The following is a 23,183-nucleotide window of genomic DNA, read 5'->3' on the forward strand; positions in this document are numbered from 1 at the left end:
TGAGCTTTAGTAGCATAATATTTCATCACTAGGGCGTAAAGTGAGTCTTTCCGAGCTGGGTTCAACTATCACGTAAATGAGCGAGGGTTGAAAAGACACATTTGCCCGTGTGATGAACAGTCATATTTTCCGTCACATTGCACACGTTTTAAGAAAACTAAGATAGAAGATTAAAATTCTTTAAAAAAAAAAATCTTCAAAACAACTTCCAAATTGTTTTCAAAGTTACTACTGCAAACAAACAGCTGTTTGGTAAGTGATTCAATCATTTTGCCTAGATTGTCTTGTACTACATTATACCATCGAGATGTTGAACTATGGACAAGAATGTAAATACATGGCTGTTTGTTGGTGCTGTTGTTAATTAGTGTATCAGATTTATGATTTTAACAAACAAATGTTAAATATTGCATTTTTGCTTCTGCGTATTGTTCAATTGATGTCCATTACAACTTTTTGTGGTGATTTAGGTAGTTACATAGATAGACTATTTCATCATTTAATACATGTATTATATTCGTATGATACAACCATGTATATCGTACAAAAACAACGATACAATCATCGTATGGCAGAGTTAACAAACATTGGTAGAGTCTAACGCATTAACAGAGCATAAAGAACAAAATTTAAATTAGAGCTTCCCTTTTACTAGTAGAAATTTTAAAATATTAATTTAAATGAGCTACTTTTAAGGGTTGGATTTTAACGCCACCCAAATTACAATTAAAATCTTTCACTATTTACAAAAAAAGTAGTTCATAACCTCTCAGTCCGGTTTCCTTTACTTCATTACATATTTGCTGACATACGTTTTAAAGACATACACTTTTTAGTGCCTAAAAGCCTCAGTAACCCTGCAGTTTGCATTGGCTCTGAATAAATAAAGATGTATTAATTTATACAGGCTACGAAAATAAATAGTGAATAAAGAATTGGTAATTGGCAGGGATCCATTGGCGTTCGAATCCAATTCTTTTGCACCAAAACCATAGTGCTCTTATTATTATACCTGTCCTATCCTAGTATTCCTTTTTCAAAAACGAAATGCTTCAATAAATCAATTTACTTGCATAAGGATAATCAACCTTCACCACAGAGTGTACGGGATTGTTGAATGTATCTCACGTTCAAGGTTGTGAAACACTAATTAAACTCAACCCTCTCTCCTCCAATTACCTTACACGATATATTATAGTCAAAATCTTATAAAAAAGCACTAAAGTATTCTCTTTATGGGAAACCATAAACCTTTATAATCTTTATAATGAAGTGTGAAAACGATTTGATGCGAAATCATAAAAACGTATTTCCGTTTCTGCCTTTGGTTTTGCAATCACTTTCAACGTCAAATACTATTGTAAGACTATAAGTGTAAAGGATGTGTCTAGATAATTCTTATTTCCAACCACTTAACATATTATTCACAATATGATTATTTAGAATTCATAAAAAGTAGTCAATAATATCAAAGTAAAATAAAATATTTAATGTAATTTATTTAGGTCACAATTAACTTATTTCTTCATCAAGGGTGTGGATGACATGCAGTGCAATGTGTAGTGTAATGTAATTGGTTTGTCCATACACGTTATACTAATAATTTAAATAGGCGTGGCTGTAATTTAAAGCCTTATTATAGACTAGAAGGTCATATTGTGCAGAGTACCAGCATAATGTAACAAGATTTCTGTTAATAAAGACATGTTTGTTCGAGGGAACGAAGTTTTTTGTTCATTTGAGATCCAATAAAGCTATTTTGTAGTTGAATATCTCTACGTTTCTTAAGATGGACATCCCAACTACACCGGAAGTAAACAAAGATCAACAAAATGTAATTGAAGAAGTAATGAGAAGGTTAATTCAACAAGAAGATAACATCAAAGATATTTTGTCAAGATTGGAACACCTGCCGTCTCAAAACTGTACAGAACTTGAATCTACAAGCCAAGTCAAATTGGAAATCGTTGACCAAACTACATTGGTTCAAATTGATGAGTATGATCATTCCCTGCGTGATGGTAACTATTCCCTGCAATTGTATATAGACAAAATAAGACATATCTCTACGTTTCTTAAGATGGACATCCCAACTACACCGGAAGTAAACAAAGATAAAGAAAATGTAATTGAAGAAATAATGAGAAGGTTTATTCAACAAGAAGATGACATGAAAAAGGTTTTGTCAAGATTGGAAACACTGCCGTCTCAAAACACTACAGGACTTGAATCTACAAAAAAAGTCGAATTGGAAATCACCAACCAAACTACAACTGTTCATATTGATGAGTATGATCATTCACTGCGAGATGGTAACTATTCCCCGCACTTGTACTTTCAAGAGTTGATTCAGTCATTGAGTCTACCAGGCATGAAGTTTCTCGTAGGGAAGAACCAGTCTTGGTGTCACACTTGCTTGTGGTTGTTTGTTCACATGCTTGCTTTATTAACAAGTTTGTTTCTCATCACGATGGAGTACGACCGATGGCAAAGCTCACCCGCTATACAAGTATTTTCGACCAACGTAACGTACGTCAACGAAGTTCCATTTCCCGCGATTACTGTTTGCTACCCACTGACTTTTAATGACAACTACAACTATGCGGGGGTTCTGGAAAAATGTTTCCTCTGTGATCCCCTAAACCACGATTTTTGCGAATTCAATGAAGACTGCAGCTATGAAGAGGCTATAGCTCTCGTTATTTCAGGTCTCGGTATTTCAACAAGTGTTTGGCATCCATTGTGGGTTGTCTTTCAAGACTCGCTAAAACATTACTCATATAACAGAATTAGATACGACCAATTTTCATCCTACCTTGGACATGTGTTTGAACTTGATCCCGAGATTTACATAGACCAATACCGGTCAGATGTTTTTTTTAAGAAAGAATGTGATGAAAACGAATGCCAAAGGTTTTTATCGATCGCAGGTTTGTGTTCAACCATCAATGGTGTCCACCACGAGGATATATACAATGACAATGTTGTTACTTCTTTCACGGTGAAACAATATTCTTCCCCTGCTATTGATTACATAGGAAAACACTTGACTTTTGACAATATGATATATTTCGGAGGGAACATTAAAACAACGCCAGTATATACTACTGAAAATGATTGGATTAGTCTTTATATTGACAACATAGTACCCAATAAAATTGCAGATCCTCGCCGAACTAATAACAAAAGACATAAGAGTGGTATCGACGTTGTAATTCATAACCCTCTAGAAATCCCCTTCCACACACTAAACACTCCACGCTACAAAGGACACAAAAGTATATCTATCATTCCCAACATTGTTACTTCAGAAAGTGGCCTTGAACAGTTGGATCCGTCTGTTAGAGGGTGTTACTTTACGCATGAGAATCCATTGTCAATGTTTAAACATTACAGTAAAGTGAAATGTGAGACAGAATGTCTTGCAAACTGTTACCTTCAACAATATGGCTGTATCCCGTATAACTTGCCTAGACACAACAGTTCTGTAAGGGTCTGCTTGTTTAATGGAGTTCCTTCTCTTTGTGGCTGTGGTTGTTTGCCAGATTGCAACTCTTTGTCTTATGATTTCGAGGAAACTGCTTCGTTCGTATATAAGATAGATCAGTATAATGAATCGTCTTTGGAATTAAAGTTTAAGCGAACTAAATTCTACGACTCTATGATCCGAGTCAGTACCAACAGCCTGACTCAGTTCATGGCGTATTGTATTGGTATTGTTGGAGTTTTCAACGGTTTTAATGTCTTAGTTATCTTTGAATTGCTATACTTGCTTACATTCAAGCTATGGAGTTATGTCAAGGGTTATTTGCACTAATATATGTATTGGATGTAAAAGAGTTATTCAAATAAATATTTACTCAATATTGTCGTTTAATTTATCCTTATAGGATTATAAATTCGTTTGTTCAATTAAAAAAAATCTTCCATGTGTGAATTAAACGGCGAAGGATAAGGTTAATTATAACACTAAAATACCGTTGGTTATACAAATCCTAAATTATAACCTAACCTAACCTAACCTCAGACCATAAAAATATATTTTAACAATACAATGTTATTATTATATATAAAGGCAATTATACATGTTAAAATTATTTTATTTAAGACAAGTGTGTTATAAAGACAAGTGCTGACAAATTTACAAGGAGTAAATATTTTCGTGAATGATTCCATGAGCCGATCCCACTAGTTCACTATGTGTCTGGGGGTAGGGTGATGGGAATTAGGCAGAGAAAACGGGGAAATTTCATTCAGTTCTAATGTCGCAGCCTCCGAAAATGCCGCATGACTGCCCCAGAGGGCTCAGGCTGGCCCAGGTCAGATTTAGTCCTACTGTCGCTTTACCTCTTTTTCATGCCTAAAAGACTCAGTAGCCCTGTAGTTTGCATAAGCTCTAATGAAGATGTAATAATGTGTTTATACCACCTACGAAATGAAAAAGTGAATAAAGAATTGGTGATTGGAATATTATAATCCAATTGTACAAAAACCTTAGTGCTTATTGTTAGACATGTCATAATTTAGTATTGCTTTTTCAAAAATGATATGCTTCAAAAAAGCAATTTACTTGCGTAAGGATAATCAACCTTTACCACAGAGTCTACGGGATTGTTGAATGTGTCTCACGTTCGGGGTTGTGAAACACTAATTAAACACAGCCTTCACTCCGCCAATCACCTTACACTATAATATTCTCTTAATGAGAAACTATGAAATTTATAATCCTTTTTACAATGAAGTGTGAAAACAATTTGTTGTGAAATCCTAAACCGACGTATTACCGTTTACACCTTTGGTTTTTTCAATCACATTCAACGTAAAATAGTATTTTTTTAGCGTGTTTTTACGCCAGTGGCATTTTATACGTTTTGATAGGGAATGGTCCAAACCCCGGTCATGTTACTATCTAGCTTCGACCTTTTCGTTCGATAGCATCATTAAATCATAGCCCAATGACAAAAAAATGGCATCTGGGTCTGGAAACGATTTCTCTTTGATTCGATGAATAGTTCACTGGGATGTCAGACTACTCTAACGCGTTGATTAATATTATAGGAATTGGTGTTAATTATACTGAAACAATTTACTGAATATGTAGTTTAGTGTCGTTTGTTTTATGAAAATTATTGTACCAAAAAATCAAAGTCAACAAAATTTTATTTCCAACATATTTTTACAAAATGAATGAAATAAAAACAATGTCCTAGCGTGAGTCTTAAAAATACAATCTCTTCTTTGAATGTTAAAAAAACATACATGGAAATAAAATACTGACGTGCTTAGGAAAATAGTTTTCTTGTTCGCACGTAGGAGTTACAAGTCTTATAGAACGTGATTGAAATATTTACCTAATTAGCAACATGAAATGACAACATAAATAAATGGCCCATTTCGTCAAATTTAAATGCACTTCCCGTCTATAAAAAAAGGAAAAACAAAAAGGTAACTGACTAAAAAAGTAACACAAATCATACTAAACGGATATATAAGGCATATATATAGGGTAATTCCGGGATAGATGGACCCCATTTTTTCATCTCTGAATAAAACAGTAGTTAAATATGACAAACCTCTAAAAAAAAATGGTAATACAATGTTTTAGTTTTTTATGATAATATAAGGTTATCCAGTTGATACTTATAACCATTTACCAGAAAAATAATAAAGTTTTATATTAACAAGTGGTCCATCTAACCCACAGTGTTAGGGTTAGATGGACCACAATGTACGGGATAGATGGACCGAAGGTATTTGGTTTATAAAATAAGGTAAACTCACTAAATAAACAAATAAAATTATTTTTTAAAACTGTATTGTCTGACTACAAAGATAAGAACAGTATAATTAACATTTTAAACGCTTGAATAAAAAATTCTGTCATAACATCGTAAAAAATCATTGTTTTTCAGTTTTTACTTTAATGTTGAAAGGTCTTTTTTTAATTTCCGTTCTTTTTTGCCACAAAAGTCACAAATATGTCCAAACTTTGTGCAATTTTCATGCATCCAACGAGAGCACGATGTACATTTGATCCAGTCTTCTTTGCTTGTTGTCTCGTTGTAGTCTTCATTGCATCCTACACATTCGTTTTCATTAAACAGAAGAATGTCATCGTCACTGTCATCACACATTTCAAACTGTTTTTTTCGTTTTAGCTGTTTTATTTTGGGTCTATTAAGGCCTACATTTCTTGGTTTTTGGCCACTCATTAATCTTTTTAACTGGTTTTGTTTTTTCCTCTCTTCTTTTTCTTTGATTTTCTTCTCTTTTTCATCCTTAACAGCAACAATTCGTTTGATATTTTCTGCTGAATTCAAAATCTTTGAAACACTTGCGGCCCTACCCCGAACAGTCTCTTTTTCCTTTAAACATGGAACTGGCGAGAGCATTTGTAAAATCTTAGATGGTGTCAGATGTTCTCTAGCATGAGGCTGATCTTCACATTCCATATCAAAAAGAAATTCTCTTGAGGGTCCAGGTAGGCCTAGAGTTAAGTCATCGTCAATTCTGAGGCTCAACTCACTGCAAGTTGATGGATTCTCTTGAACTTCATCTTGACTGGTGTTTTGCGAGATTTCTTGTGCTAAGGGAGCTTCAACTGCTGTGCTTATTTCTTGGGGAGCTTCTGTTACTTCCTGTGTCAAGTAGGCGTAATCAGGGATAGCAGACTTATCGAGTGGAATGATACCACACCGTTTAAAGCCAGATAAAGCGTTATCGACTGAGGCAGACTTAGACCAAGCTGACCCTAAAAGCGTTCCAAACTGCAATCTTGTAATTTGGCGTGTTGGGTTGTTCTTCATGAAATTATTGCATGCTGCATAGTAATTAGACTTAAGCGACTTGAAGAAGCTCCTATCCAAAGGCTGCAGGTAATGTGAAGTATGACTGGGCAGACCAAGTAAAATTATTTCATTATTGTCAGCAAACTCGAGCATCTCCACTGCACTACAGTGGGACGTATGTCCATCTAAAATCAACACAACTTTTCCTGGTGGTTTCCTGGGTACAAACTGGGTTTTTAACCAGTCAAAGAACAAATCAGAGTTCATGTACGCTGATTTTTGACTCATGACAACAGAAGAACCTGGTGGCATCCCATCACTGAACTCGGGTTTCCTGTTTTTTCCTTTAAAAATACAGTATGGTGGAATGTAGCTGCCTTCAGCATTAAAACAGCAAACGGCAGATATTGTCTCACCCTTCTCACCTGACGTAATAGTGCTCACAGATTTTGAACCTTTTACAGCTACAACTTTTCCTGGCCTGTTATTTAGCTGTAGACCACTTTCATCCATATTAAAAATATGGCCTGGCTTGTCGATCAAGCCGTTTTCAATCAGTGTCTTTTCAAGCAAGTCAAAATACTCGTACACTACCTTTTTATTCATTCCTAAGGCCCTGTTCTTTGAAACTCCTTCTGATTTGCGAATAGCCATTTTAGGGTTACGCCTTAAAAACGAGTTCAGCCAATCGTAACCCGCCATTTTGGTTTCATGGTTGAAGTTGTGTTTAATTTTAAGCTGTTCAGCCAATTTATATGCCATTTCTCTTACATTATCCCGAGTTGGGGTGAATCCACTAGCTTGTAGTTTAGTTATGTGAATACAAATTTTATTTTCATTTTCAGGCCCAAGTTGTAGTATTGATGTCAAAGAACAGTTTAAGAACATGCAATTACAATCTGTAATATATTTTTAGATTGTTACTCGTAAGATGCAAATTTGTTAAATGATGTAAGCAGTTAACTTATTATGTGTTGGATTAGTTGTTTTTTTATTGTATGTTTTCACACTTGTGAAATGCTGTGGACAATGCATTATACTACATTGTTGTATGACAACTTGTTGTTATAGATCAGGTTTAGGGTGGTAGAATAAATAAGGAAAAGTTACTATCAGTTTGGATAAGTGAAATTATTTTGTTATAGTGGACGAAACAATGTAACTTTCACATATTTTCATTGGTATTTGTACATAAATAAAACTCTCAAGTCAAACCGTTGTCACGTTTGATACCATCACGTTCATGGCTCGGTTTTGGTTCGTTTGCTCCGTCGTGAGAAAATATTATCTGAGAAATGAGTATGACATCTCAAGGTAAATTTTTAACACTTCTAAATACCAAGTAGTCCTACTTTTATTGAAAAAACATATTGAATGCTAAGATATTATGTATGATACCTAACACCATGATTGGTACGAAATAATTTACTTTCCTACATGGAGAATTTATGTGAAATTCCACCCACTATATTAGTTATATTATATATTAGTTATAGTTATATATTAGTTATATTGGTTATATTAGTTATATTGGTTATATTAGTTATATTAGTGCACTTTTGTAGTTTTTTTCGAAATTCATGTTTATTTCAAAATCTTAACTTTTCCAAATATTCATTTACACATAAAGATAATAAGATGCAATTTGCTTATGTGTTTTTATATTCGGATATTCAACGGTGCAAATTTGATAACGAAAACATTTTTTTGGAATGATGTTTATTTAATCCTTTTGTATCAGGGTGAGAAAATATGAAGCAGTGTTATCGAATGCATAAACAATAAGCTGTTGAAGAGTCTGTCAGGAGCTGAAGTAGACTAATTAATTGTATTACCTTACTTCATGGAGATTTACTTATAAATTCAATGCAGACAACACACTATTTTTGCAATGAATATAATAAACTCGAACCTGATAACTCCTTATTTATTTGTTTATCAATATTAAAAGAACCATTTTTGAAAAAGTCACGACAGAGGGTTACATGGTTGTGTGGACAAGAAATTAAAAAGTAAAATGTCAAGTAACATATCGTGAATAAGATTAAAACGTATCTTAAAATGATTTTAGTGCCATACTCAAATTATTTCTGTAAATGAATTATAATTATTTAAAAAAAAATACTACATAAATGGAAAGGGTTTTACTGTAGAAATAAAACAAATCACTACGATATGTTATAGTTGAACTAACTGTTCTGTTGTATTGTACAAAGTAAGGTGGTTTACACATGTATACAAATAAACACATAATAATGTCAGCATGTGTACAAATAAAGAAAGACCGAAAGTCAAACAGTTGTCACGTATGATACCATCACGTATGACACGACTTGGTTTTGGTTCGTTTATTTCGTCGTGAGAAAAATATAATCTTATAAAAATCAAACATGTCTTCCTGAACGTCATGAGGACTTGTTTGAAAGTATTTTCAATGATTTAAATATCCTAAAAATAATTTAGAATTTCATTCAATACAAGATGATCTGCATTGCAGTGCGTTATTCGAGAATCTCTCATTAATTCAACCAAACAATGGAATTTCGTTGTGAATAACGCTTGTATGGTGTTTTTACAGTTCCACAACTATAGTTGAAATAGGTCTTGCATTAAGATTTCATATAATTATTTTATTTCTGCTCTCCCGTACAGAAAAAAATACAAGAAGACTATTCATGATCTTGGAGAATGTCATTAGTGTATTTGAATTTTGTAAATAATTAATTCATCAAAAAATTTTTCCAAGATATAAAATTTTCTCTAAATTCAATGTTTTAAATGCAATTTTGAGATGGTTTATGATGAGATAGATCGGCAGCTTCTGTAATCTTTGAATTTGCATGTCATATGCTTTTCGTTTGGGCACACTAAGGGAACACCAAGGGGCTAACTAATTCAGTACAAACACCTAAGGTAAATTATTTCTTAAAAGTTTTTTGTGCACATTCTTAGGGGGTTTTCTTGTATAGGGTTAGAACTTTGATAGCTTCTTAGTATATTTGGAAACTAATAAAACTGTGATTTTAAATGTTGTCTATCTTACCTATTTGAATGAGCGATTTCATAAAACGTAATTTCACATAATCAAACAAATGACATTTTGGGTGAGTCTGCAGACTTGCTGTGGTGGGGGTTTTCATATTGAACTCAATTTTTATGTTATCTGTGTTATGTTTGTTTCAAATTTTTATTTGATAGTCATCGTATTAGGTAAGTTAATAGAACGACTTGAACTTTGCCAACCAACTATTGACTACTGGACCTTTGGATAGTTTGTGTAACATCCAACTCTAACAGCTGATTGATCTCGTCCAGCTGTATCCCTTTGGATTATGCAATCATGGCTGAGCTAACTTCGATTGATAGATTAATAAAGTTTTCTAATTACTGTAGTATTATGTATACATAGATGATAAATACGACCAGATTGTTGTTTCAAAAACGTTTCCTGTATAATTTGAGAATATTAGTCGTTAATATGATTGAGGTAACTTCGGTCACTAAGATCCCGGGTTCAAATCTTTCCAATCACGAATACATTTTTATCTAAGTGAATATGCCACAACCCCTAGGCCTAGCCTGAAGTAATGTGTAAAACAATTCTTGACTAAAATAACACCATAGGACAAAAACACCTACAATTAATAGAGAAAATATTACTAATTGAAACAGGTAAACGTGAATTTGAAGTTGACAAAACGACTGTAAACGAACTAGTAATAACAAACCAACGTAGTAATTATTTATATAGCTTCCACGAACTCATAAATGAACGACAAAACAAAATAATTTTACTTTAAATAAACCATGTTGTAAAAATATTAGAAATGTTGAGAGATATGATTTAGATTTTATAAAACAACTAATGTAAATATTCTCATGCTATGAAATATTTATTTAAGCTACGCTGTGTTTGTTTGTTATTTATATTTTTAAACTGTTTTCACAGTCCATGACGTGGATGATATTTATTTTAAGTTTACCAGGAAATAAAATACACTGTGATATGTTTTTAGATAGTATTACTGAATTTTATCTATTATGAGTTGATGTGAAATTATAAACAAGAGTATCAAAACTCAGTAGGGTGTTACATTATGAAAAATATATTTAACATTGGATATTTCACAGCACCAAAATATGTTAGCTTTCATAATTACACCAATTTCTGTACTTTGATCATTGTTATGAAAAAAAATTATTAACGTTGACATATGATTGGGTTTTTAATATTTTAGTGACTATTCATTTTATTTCGGAATTTTTCATTGAACACTATTTAGCATACATTTCGTATTTGTCATTATATTTTTATAGTGTAATGTTTTTTTATTTGATTACGAAAAAAAAATGTTAGCATGGATGCACCTTTTCTTACTACAAAGTTTACCTCTATTGTAAACACTTTTTCTTGTATACTCCATTAGTAATATTGATCTGTATCTCATATAATTAAATATGCGCATTGTAAGGTATCCCTGAATGCATTTAGGAAACTCAACAAACAATTAAAGTCCGAGTAGCCGAGAATGTAGAATGAAAATATCAAGTATGTAAAATATTAAAATGTAAGTGAATGAAATATCACCACTTCGGACAGAAATCGCCACCATTTACATGCGGGAAAGCCTACCATGGATATAGACAGGTGATATATCTTTGGGGGTTTCTTTTACATGCTGGAACAAAAGTTAATAAAAAATGTCTTTACAGAATGAAAAAAATAAATAACTAATGAATAATGTCGTTAGGTACTGTGAAACTGAGCCAATATGGAATAGGAGATGTAATAAAAATAATCATTGAACAAGTTGAAACATTTATGTAAAGATATTGCTTCTAAAACCCACGATGAAACTAATTATATAAAATCCACATAACCGTTTTCCGGAAATGTAAATGCATCTGAACTAAACAGCATAACTAACAAAGTTTTTGCGGCAAAAGTCAGCTAGAAAAAAAATACGATACCTTAAACAATCCTTACACACACATTTTCTTTCATTTTCAGTTCTTTAACAGATATGCATTTCTTTAGAAAGTAACCCTTTGCAGTAAAAGTAGACGACGCAGAACACTACGTACATAAAGATTTAATATAACGACCAAGAGTAATATAATACGGTTTGATAGTCTCAGCTACGTCGGTTGAGGATGACATAGTTACAGTTTATACAGTTATTGTTGCTATATAATGATCTGTTATTCAACTATTGTGTCATAAATTCAATTAAACGTATTTTCTTCATATTAATGCTTTAGCTGTTTTCAATACATTACTTGCGGTTGCCGCTTAGGTAGTTTTTTCTTATTTAGTGCAATCATCTATCTGCTAATTATAAAATAAAAGTACCAATCAATGAATATAATATTACATTGGCCTTTCACCCAAGTTTTCTTCATCTTAGTGCGAGGTTATATATTTTCTTTATCATAAATACTCCATTAATTTATTCTTATTGAATCTCACCGCAGAATGAATTCTTGCGTTTGGCAGAGTAATATATCTTGCATTTACCTTTTTTAGACTATACAATTTAATAGTTAAAAAAACATGGACACTTGTGTTGTAACTCTTTAGAAATAATATAAGCTAAATAAGATAAAAAGTGTATTATTTCATGAACACAAAGAATATAACTAGACATAAATAATAACAATTCACAGAATACAGATCATATGATCAGCTGAAAATTAGTATGCAGTCTATTAGAAATTGTAACAGCATGGCAACAAATAACTAATGCAAAGCAATGTAATATACTGCTTTTGAATTTTTTTAGCTTAAAAAAGGTACAAGCCAAACAAGGTGCATTACACAGAAGAAACAGCTTTTTCTCGAAACCATGAAACATTAGCTTGTTTTAAAGATTACCTTTTGGGCTCTAGTGATATACTGGTATATACTATATACCTCATTGAATTTATTATCTTTATTGAAAGTATTTTACAAATTTTCTATTTAATCCGCTTATACTAAACGCCTTTACTGTAACATTTCCAAAGTAAAGTTTAAGCCATTGGTTATTTTTACACATTTGCCAATTTAAAACTCTTATAATGACCAAATACTCTTTTTAACGATGTCAATTGAATTTCCTACAACAAATTTGGTGCTTAGCAATACCTGGGAAATAAAATACTATGAAATACTGGGACTAAAATCATAAAAAAATTTGAAACTAAAACGAAGTAAGTCTGTTATAAGAGTTGTTAAAGTATCTGTGTGTAAAAATATACCCGTGTTACATTTAATGTTCGGATTGTTTAAAACAATGACAATACCGCAGAACCAAACCATATTGTATATTGCCTTTGATATTTGCGGATCCACTATTATTTTTTATGTGTTGCAGTTGGAACGCATAAAAAGTAAGCATCTTAGAATAATTCAAATACATTTTCAAATTATTAATATTTATTTTAGTCTTATTTAATTTCCTCTGTAAATATTTGCTTGATATTTTCAAGATTTTCGTATTAATTTCTAACACATTTTTAATACATACATATAATTTCCAAAAATGTTAAAACATAGTGTGGCGGAAACGTGTATTTCTAAAATATACTTTAGACAATATTATGTAAATTTTCATGCAGTGTGTTATGATGGATTCAGTTATCTCTTTGAAAATGAAAAGTTTTAATAATTTTAAAGCTCATGAAGGAAATTATGATAAAGGATTTCATGTTAAATAAGTAATGCAAAGGTCAAGTAATTACTAACAAAATTATTGCAGATTTAAGCATTACAATTTAATATATCATTTACTGTTTACCATTTATAAGACCATAAGTATATGTTTGACATTTCTTTTTACATGCCTTCTTTTAAAAAGTGTTCACTCTACTGACAAAATCCCTTTAAATAGCAAAAAGAGGTTACTTGAGTTCATAGCTAGATCGATACAATGACAAAAAAAAAATTCCAAAAGAATTTATTGATGGATGTCAATAATTTATTTTATGTTAGGGGATGAAACAGACTGGATATTGTTAAACAAAACTTGTAAATATACAAAATGGGTTTTGAATGTTAATAACAGTCCTAATCTGTTATATATCCTAATAAAAAATCTGTTATATATCAGTAAAGAATGAACAATTAAGCTAAACAACGTTAATTTTTGGTATCACCCGAGGTAGATAAAATTTACATCAGCCTAACTGATGTGGTATTCTCGCTTCAACGAGATTAAAAACCTCCACGCTGTAAAGGTAGACTTCGTGAAATATTGCACCAATTACATGCTTCAACACACTCCAACGCACCCAAGAATATTTTTATTGGACATTTTTAAAAATAGTTACAAAGGGCAATTACAAGTGTAAATGGGTAAAATGCATTAGGATGTATATACAGTACTGACAAGTTTTACTTTTTGTAGATAAAATCATGTTTTTAAGCGAATCACCTTAGGGAAGAATTAATTGCCATGCTGGAAATACCTAGAACCCAGACCTATTTACTTTTTTTTTCATTTTGATGACCCTAGAAGGCAAAAAACACTATTTAAATTTACATAGTTCTTTTGGCCTCTGGGGGAGTTCAAAACGAAAAGGTAAATCGGTCCCGGGTCTAGGTCTTACCTTAAGATCAAGGGTGTTAGCTTATTACATGAATAAGCTGTTATTTTTTTTTTAATCAGAAATGGTATGGGTCATGAAGATAAATAAATTATGTTACTGGCCCGAAAGTAAACATTATTTTGTTAATATTTTAAAGGAACCGTACAGCTGTTACTGCTATTATAGTCATTCGGGCCATTGACATAGTTTGTTTATGTCTGTAGGTTTGCACGTACAGTTCTTGTTATAATATTCACAGCTTATTCCATATTTGGGAAAACCTGTAAAACGAACAGATTAATGTGGTTAAAATTAATTTGGAACAACCAAAGACCTTGTCATGTTCAAGACTGCCAAACACAGCAACAGTTTGTAGGTTATGTCTTAACTTGAATTATGACCACAATAATATCACTTTAAGTATCAATATGTTTCAATTAACCAACCATATTAGTGTTTACAGTTACTATATGTTAGCAGTAGTTAATGTCTTGGCAGTGTGTTTGCTACGCCGCGCACAACAAAGTAGTATATTGCAGATGTTACAGACTAGTTAACAGTTAATTGCAGTTTTAATGTGTGTGCTGCAGTTAATGTCAAGCTATATTTGTGACTCCGACTCCCCTATAAGTAACAATAGCGTGTTTCATAACATATGCCGTCATTGTGTAACTGGTACTTACATTTGAAACATCCCATGTACAATACAAATTCAACTAGGTTTTCTTTCAATATACCATCAATACCTTCAAAGGTCATTTGATTGTGTTAAATAGCTTCTTGACCAGCATCGTACGTGTTATTAAATTACCTGAAAATAAAAAAAAATACGTCAAATAACACTTACACTGTTTACTCACAAGACGGTAAATACAAATAATAGATGGAAGTGGTGATCGATTGCGATTGGACACTCCAATCATCATAGATTACAATAGGTGAATGACCCAAATTGATTTTGTTAACCAACATATGCGATTTTTATGGTGATTACAGACTGGGACTCAAAATCATAGATTTGTCGAGGTTAAAGTATTTTTGTGCACAAACTATGTAAAGGAAACGAGAAAACAGTATTAAGAATGCTCATTTTAACCAGATTGCTTCTGAACCCAGATAAAATTATTTATTCGATATCTATTATTGATACTACCTAATAGGACGTCAATGGATTGTAACAAGTCCGGAGTTTTTCAAAGAAATAACGTTAAAAATCCTAAAGGGTGTAGAAATAGTACATGTTTTTTTATTTGTTCGTCCCGTCCATAGTCAGTATGGCCAGCGAGAAAGCTTGTTTACATTCTATTACACATCCTACAATTTTACTGTTAAGTATTTTTTTTTCTAAAAGTAAAAAAATAATATGTTTTAAGTAGGCAAAATGAAACTGTGTGTACTTATAAATAATGTGTGATTTAACCAGCTTAAAAGTTTAAAGCGTTTGATAGCTCGCACAGTTTATTGAATTAAGTTTTTCACAGACGAGAAGCATCTCGAGAGTACAATAAGTTTCGTCTGCATTGCAGCTTCAGACAAAACTCTCATTGAAACTAGTGTAAAATTTCTAATAAATTACATTCCTTGGATTCTGGTCTTTCTTCAGACGGACTGCAAGCTATTTGAGATTTTGACGTTTGATTCTTATTAGTATTTTGTTGCAACAAAAATGTGTAATTCCAGCGCAAGAAGTTTAAGTTTTTGTCTGCATCTTTCCAATCTATTTAAATGGCTTGAAGATAATAAGCAAGCTATTAAAGTAAAAGCTGCAATAAAAAATATACAATGAAATATTCTAATTATTGAGTAAAGTTGGAATTTGAGCTAGTTTGTATAATTGATTTCCTCAAATCTGAATGAAAAATTAATCCCATTCTACCGAATCTCACAGCTTTTATTTCTCACGGTACGCCTATTGAAAGACCACACCCAAAATTATCGCGCAAAAAATCGGACACTATTGGTAATCGGGTAGTGTGAAAGGGCCCATAAGCTCCAAAAGTCCGGAAAGTAAATAAAAGAAACGTCTTATAACACTTAAAACATATATTTACGCTTATACTGTTACTCACAAGACGGTAAATATACAAAAACGATGGTAAGTGGTGATCGATTTCGATTGGACACTCCAATCATCATCAGACCCAATAGGCGAATGATTCGCCTATTGGGTCTGATGATGATTGGAGTGTCCAATCGAAATCGATCACCACTTACCATCGTTTTTGTATATTTACCGTCTTGTGAGTAACAGTATAAGCGTAAATATATGTTTTAAGTGTTATAAGACGTTTCTTTTATTTACTTTCCGTAAATTTAATAACACGTACAATGCTGATCAAGAAGTTATTTTCTCCAAAAGTCGACCAAAAAGATTTGCTCATCCAATTTTTCGATTTGACGAAAAAATCGGATACTGTGAAAGGAGCGTTATAGTGGAAATTCAGACCCATGGTGGGTTAAGACATTCCGTTAGTTAATCATGGTCAAAATGATGATAATCTTTAAACAGTTTCTAATTAAAACTAACCAAAAATGGTTTAAATACGAGTATAATTGGTTTAGAGATACATTCTTGTGTCTTTTGATTCGAAGAGACAATCCCTATAACAATGAACGGAATTCATTGTTTTCCCGAATTAATTATGTAATCGCGAATAAACTTCCGCATTGCGAAACACATTGTAAGATCTTCTGTCAAGATAGTTGGATAATTTATATTAGTTGCAGTGTCGGAGAAATAAATGGATACATAGTAAATGTATTAAGGCATCAATGTAATTTATTACGATAAAATAAATGGTACTAACTCAAAATTGTATCCAAATGATCATTATTGTAATGACAGTCAATCGTAATAGCATGATGATTTAAATATAATATAGGAAGAAACTAAATATTTTAATAGTGAATTCTGGAAATGTTTTATATTTTTTATTGACGTTTGGTTTGATTCCTGTAACGGCAAAAAAAGTATAAGTATTTATTTATAATGTACCTTGTACTAAATATTAAAGGAAATTAACAATATGATGATCGTAAAGTGCTATAAAACTTTGTATAGTGGAACATAAAATAAGTTAACTTCTAAAACGTTTACCATCCATAAGAGTGCAAAAGAAAAATAGGCCTACAGTTATTTGTTACTCTACATAATTTGTATATCATAGTACAGTTTTAGTTAAAACTAAACTTTAAACATTTTATATTCATTTCTGAATCAATTGCTGGTTCACGCAACATCTGTTATATAAAACCTACTTAATCTACATCATAGTGAGAGCTAACTCAATCATTGGTAGTTAATTATCAAAGAGATTACTTATTATCATGTGCTTAGTTGGAACTGAGCTGATAATAATGGTAATATTATGACGTATTAGTCTTTCAGTCAATGGATATATATTTCACTACGTATCGCATAGTGAATACAGAAACATGTAAAATACACTCTGTAATAAAATGTAAAGGAATTCAGTGATATAAAATTCACGAATATAAAAACTATTGTAGCAATTTATATATTGAATTTCCAATAAAATTGTTAAACAGTAGTAGTTATTGTTAAAGTATTAACATTATTATAAGGCGCATGGTTTTCAAAGAGATTACTAAATCAGGTAAAATGTCATTCACTACCCTGAAAATCCCATGTTTAAATGTAAGTCATCCTTTGCAATTATGAACTTAAAAGACTCAGACCTATTATAACTATAGGACTATATTAGATTTATCGATTTATCCCACATAAAACACAAGTGTACAAACACACACCTATACTAATTAACAATTCTCTTTGTGAACATATAATTATTGACCTTCCAAGAGCTTTAGCATTACGTTATTGAACACGACTGGAAATGACGTGTGAATAATTAAATGTACTGCAGGGTTAACACATTTATATGATACTAGCTGGCCCGACAGACGTCGTCCTGTCCTAATATGGTTTTATATCAAATGCTCGTTCATTTTCAAGATGAGCTCGTTCGCATGGCTCAATCACGTCCTGGTTGAAGTTCGTTCGCTACGCGTCACTCACCTTTAGGTCGGAGCTCGTTCGCTGCGCTCACTTGCCTTCAGGTTAGCTCGTTCGCTACGCTAACTCACCTCCAGGTTGAAGTTCGTTCGCTACGCGTCACTCACCTTTAGGTCGGAGCTCGTTTGCTACGCTCACTCACCTTTTGGTTGCAAATTAGCTGTTGTCATAAATTACAAAATTATAGTGCTGCACCCTGTTGGTAAACCTATTAACTTTTTAATGCTATTGAACATCACAGAATCAAATTGTTTAGTTGAACCAGCTGTTAAGATTCTTTTATTCCATTTAAATATGAGTTGTACTCATAAGGTTAACATGGGAAACTCCAGAGCCACTGGGGCGGAGCCCTTTTGACGGATCTGCACCAAACTTCACACAAATTATCCTTGAATAATGCTTAACAATAACTGAAAGTTTCATTACAATCTGTCGAGCGGTTTCGGAGTCCATAAAGGACAAACAAACATACATACAGACAAACATACATACATACATACATACAAACATACATACATACAAACAAACATACATTGGAATTTATATATATAGATTACAAAATGTACATTTCCGTTATTAGTCTCGGGTGGACCGTATCTAGCACAAACAACCGAATGAAAATATCGATATATCGAACGATACAATCAAATAATCGATATTGCCATTCGGTTGTTTGTGCCAACATATACGGAAGTGTACCCTTAGTCTCATCTAATTCTGCCTTAAATTCTAACGAACCCTTGAAAAAATTAGCCCTTAAATTGTTTTAGCTCTATGTTATCGCCGGATGTGATGCATACAAATATGACGATTAAATGAAATACCAGTGTACTGTTTAGTTGTAGGATCAAAATATTAGAGAGTGAAAATATTGGGGCAAAAGAATTCTGACTGGGTGAAATCCTTGAAATGTGATATTTTAGCGCATTTTTAAATTTTCCCGCTGTTTAAATTTACTATGATTATTTAATACTGTAATATGATTTATAATGCATAACCAATACAATAAACTTGGTGTTTGGTATGATGATATGGTCTTTGTCAATTTTTTGAATTACTATTTAACACTTTTCTATACCGATACTGTCTTGTCACAAATAATAGCTTGTAAAATTTCCATAATTATTGCATAAAAATATTTTGAAAATATACTTGAAAAACAGTGATATTAAACTATATAAATAGTGTATAAAAACAAAATATTGATGGTTTTGGTTATAATTTGGAAAGAAATCTTAAGTCCAATCTTTATTCCTAAGGTATACCTTCTTCCTAAGGTTCAACTCATCATTCAAAACGTATTTGTAGTAGCTGGTAACATTCAGATACAATAAATATTTAGATACGATGGATACAGACATTTATATTTATGTTTTCTGCAAAGAATAAAAGGCTTTAGAGGATCAGCGTACACATTTTGGGACTGGAAAGCTTTGGGCGTAAACATATATTCAATTCGGAAAATTTGATTTTCATATTTTACTACTCTACGTTTCTTCTTATTCAGACGGAAATAGTTTACCAATGTGTTCTTTTGTATTCTTTTATATGGTTAAGGTACATCTATATTTAGCTTCTATTCTTTCGTACTGGCAATAGACTAAGCGTTTTTTGAAATTCATCGTAGTAATATATTTTAAACCTTCACAGAAATAAACGTTATTAGCAAACTGACACATACTTTCTCCATTTATGAGGGGAGAAAGTAAAAATGTGGATGCTACTTCCTTAGCGTGGAGAGCATTATGAAAATGATTTTTAGTACACATAGAACAAAGGAAAAAATATTTTCAGAAACGCTCAGATGATACTGACTATATACATTGATAGTTATCATATACTTAACCAAGTGGTTTATTGTCTGTGACTTAACCTAACACAATTATTTTTTTATATTCATTTCATCTGGTATAATTATTTGAACGGCATATAATTAAGCTGCATGATGGTAGCATTTAAATAAACACATCATTATTGAACACTGAACAAACCTCATCACAATAGTCAACAATGCAACCAATTAACATTACAATATCGATGCACAATGTAAACACAATAACGTCTGTACAATTTAAACTTTTCTCGCCGCTAGTCCTTTCAACATGATAAATATTAAACAATATAGGTATATCCAGCTAACAACATAAAAACGGCTACAATCTGCATCTGTTAGCTGTCAAAAGTTACATGTAAGTTTATGATATGAGCCCACTTGCGAATTACAACAGGGTTCAAGACTTGTGTCGGAATCAAATACCCGTACCCATTATCCTTTCAGAGATTTTGTTTAAAATAGTTATTTGGTAAATTTAACAAAATAAACAATACATTCTATTTGTTAATTTTACGTTTACGCAGTAAATAGTTATTTGCCAAACTCAATCAGGTTATAATAATTGTTAAAAAGACCACAAGTAGAAAAATGAACTATGACAAAAAAAAGTTGGTTTACAATTAAAATTTCTTAAACAGTTTCGTCCCCGGTTTAACTCCTGGGTTATCTTGTTGAACTACAAATCACATATGACGCATAAAGCAAACGACACATACATATGACGTAATAAACAAGTTGGTAGGCATCACTTGATCTTTAGAAAGTCACTAAAAAAAAAACATAGTAGGGAGTGTTAATGCATATCGGAAATTAACTTTTCCTACAGTTACCTAACAATGTACATGTTCTCTCACTGATTTGAGAAAGCAAAGTGGCCAATTCGCTCACCAGTGAGACAATGTTAACATTGTCTCACTCTAATTACTTTGTCTCACTCCAGATTTGCAACGTGAAGGCACGAAATAGTGAGCGCGTAACATGCAGGCAACGTCGTATGCGCGCGAAATACGTTGGCAGCACTGGCTGTAAATCAGCTGGTCAGCTGTTGTACTGTTGTATTTGTCACTTCACATTAAATGTTATATTAAAAGTTCACTTCTGTGTAAAAATAGGTTATGTTTCTTCATGTTTCTTCACAAATGTTTTTGTTTTATGGTAACTGTAGGAAAAGTATAATGTGCAACTCGAGTTCAAAGTACAATTGCCTCACTCGAGAAACCATTCCTCACTCGCCTACGGCTCGTGAGTAAGGATTTCTCTCGAGTGAGTCAATTGCTCACTTTTCTCACTAGTTGCACAAATAACTATTTTCATCATTCTTCGTCCCACTTCATAAGCTTAAAAATAATATCTCAATCTTAAAAATTGGTTAAGTTTAACGGATGATAAGCGATGTTACAGAGGAAACCTTATTGTTTTAAGGAAATAAATATATATATATACATCATATTATATTAACGGTTAAAGCCACCTCAGATACTCGTTTAAATTGATTAGTGTTAAATTCAACACATGTAATACAATGGAAATAAATTGTTTCAGCGATGCCATATGTTTTTGTGACAGCTAGGAAATGACAAAGATGACCCATATCTTGTAAAATAAATGTCGTTTCCCGAATAGCTGAGACTTAATGCTGATTTACAGTATATCTGTCTCTGTCAAATATTTTATTATCCCAGCATTCAGTAACGCGCAAATATTTGGCTTAGAACCACTCGTTCTTTAAAAATTAAGGTCATAATTGAATTAAATATTGAAATAATCATTCTAATATTATAAATGTGAAAGTTTGTGTGTTTGTTTGTTTGTTTGTTTGTGTGTTTGAAGTTCAATCACCCATTAACTACTGGACGGATTGGGCTGAAATTTGGCATGATGATAAATCACATTCCCAATTAACATTATTCTTATCTCAAAAATACTTTCGGGCTCCACGCTATAGGCTCTGTCCCTATGTTAACCTTATGAGTATTCATAGTTCAAAGGAATTAAATAATTTAGTCAGCTCTTTCAACTATTTAAGTTGGTTCTACTATATGCAGGAGCATAAAAAATGTATTAGGTGCAGCACTATTATTATTTGTGTGCATTCATCACAACAGCTAATTTGAACTAAGCATTAACAAAAAGCTGTGATATGCAATGAGAACAGTCAAAATAGGATTGTTTACAGTTATGTTTATGTTTTTTAGTTTATAAATAATTTTTGATTTTGTACAAATGTTTGATAATTTATTTTTTTCTATGGTTTAGGTGCAGTGGTAGAACATTATGGATATGGTAAATGTGTTACTACTGGTTTTGAGATAGTGTTTAAACCCTTATTCATATACTCTAACTTTTTGGTTCAATAATTAATATTGTATTATTATGGCTTATGGTATAAATAATGATGATCTGCGTAAGCCATTTTAACCTAAATTTTGTTACAAAATTTGAATTAATTTGTCATAGGCCTTACTATTTAGTTTTGTAGTTAATACCTTCTTCGGGATAGGATAAGTATTAATTATTTAGCATCGATCGTCAAAAAACCAAAAGAACCCATGGAAAATTACAGGTATATTTTTAATGCTACATCATTAGTTTTGTTTATAGGCAAACAGTTTATGTTCACAGTGTTTAACTATGGATTGTGTATACAGTAGAGCATTACGCTTAACCTACGCTTGTAATTAGGTTTGTGAATTACGCAAAACGTAATTTTCACACCTACATAAAACATAAGTTATCACGATTTTTAATTTAACGAAGGTTTACTTTACTTACTATTAAAAGTTTTGAATAACTTTGCAGCTTCATATTTGTTAAATATTTAATTATTTATGGAATATTTGTTTGTTATGTCTTTTAAAGCCATTCAATATAGATGTTTTAGGATAGGGAATCTCAATAGAATCTAAATAAACTAAAAAAAGCATTTCACATTCGTATTGCTTATCATACAATATTG

The sequence above is a fragment of the Macrosteles quadrilineatus genome, unplaced genomic scaffold, assembly GCF_028750875.1.
Source record: "Macrosteles quadrilineatus isolate MER2022 unplaced genomic scaffold, UCM_ALF_1.0 Scaffold_20__1_contigs__length_2534061, whole genome shotgun sequence".
Classification (NCBI taxonomy): domain Eukaryota; kingdom Metazoa; phylum Arthropoda; class Insecta; order Hemiptera; family Cicadellidae; genus Macrosteles; species Macrosteles quadrilineatus.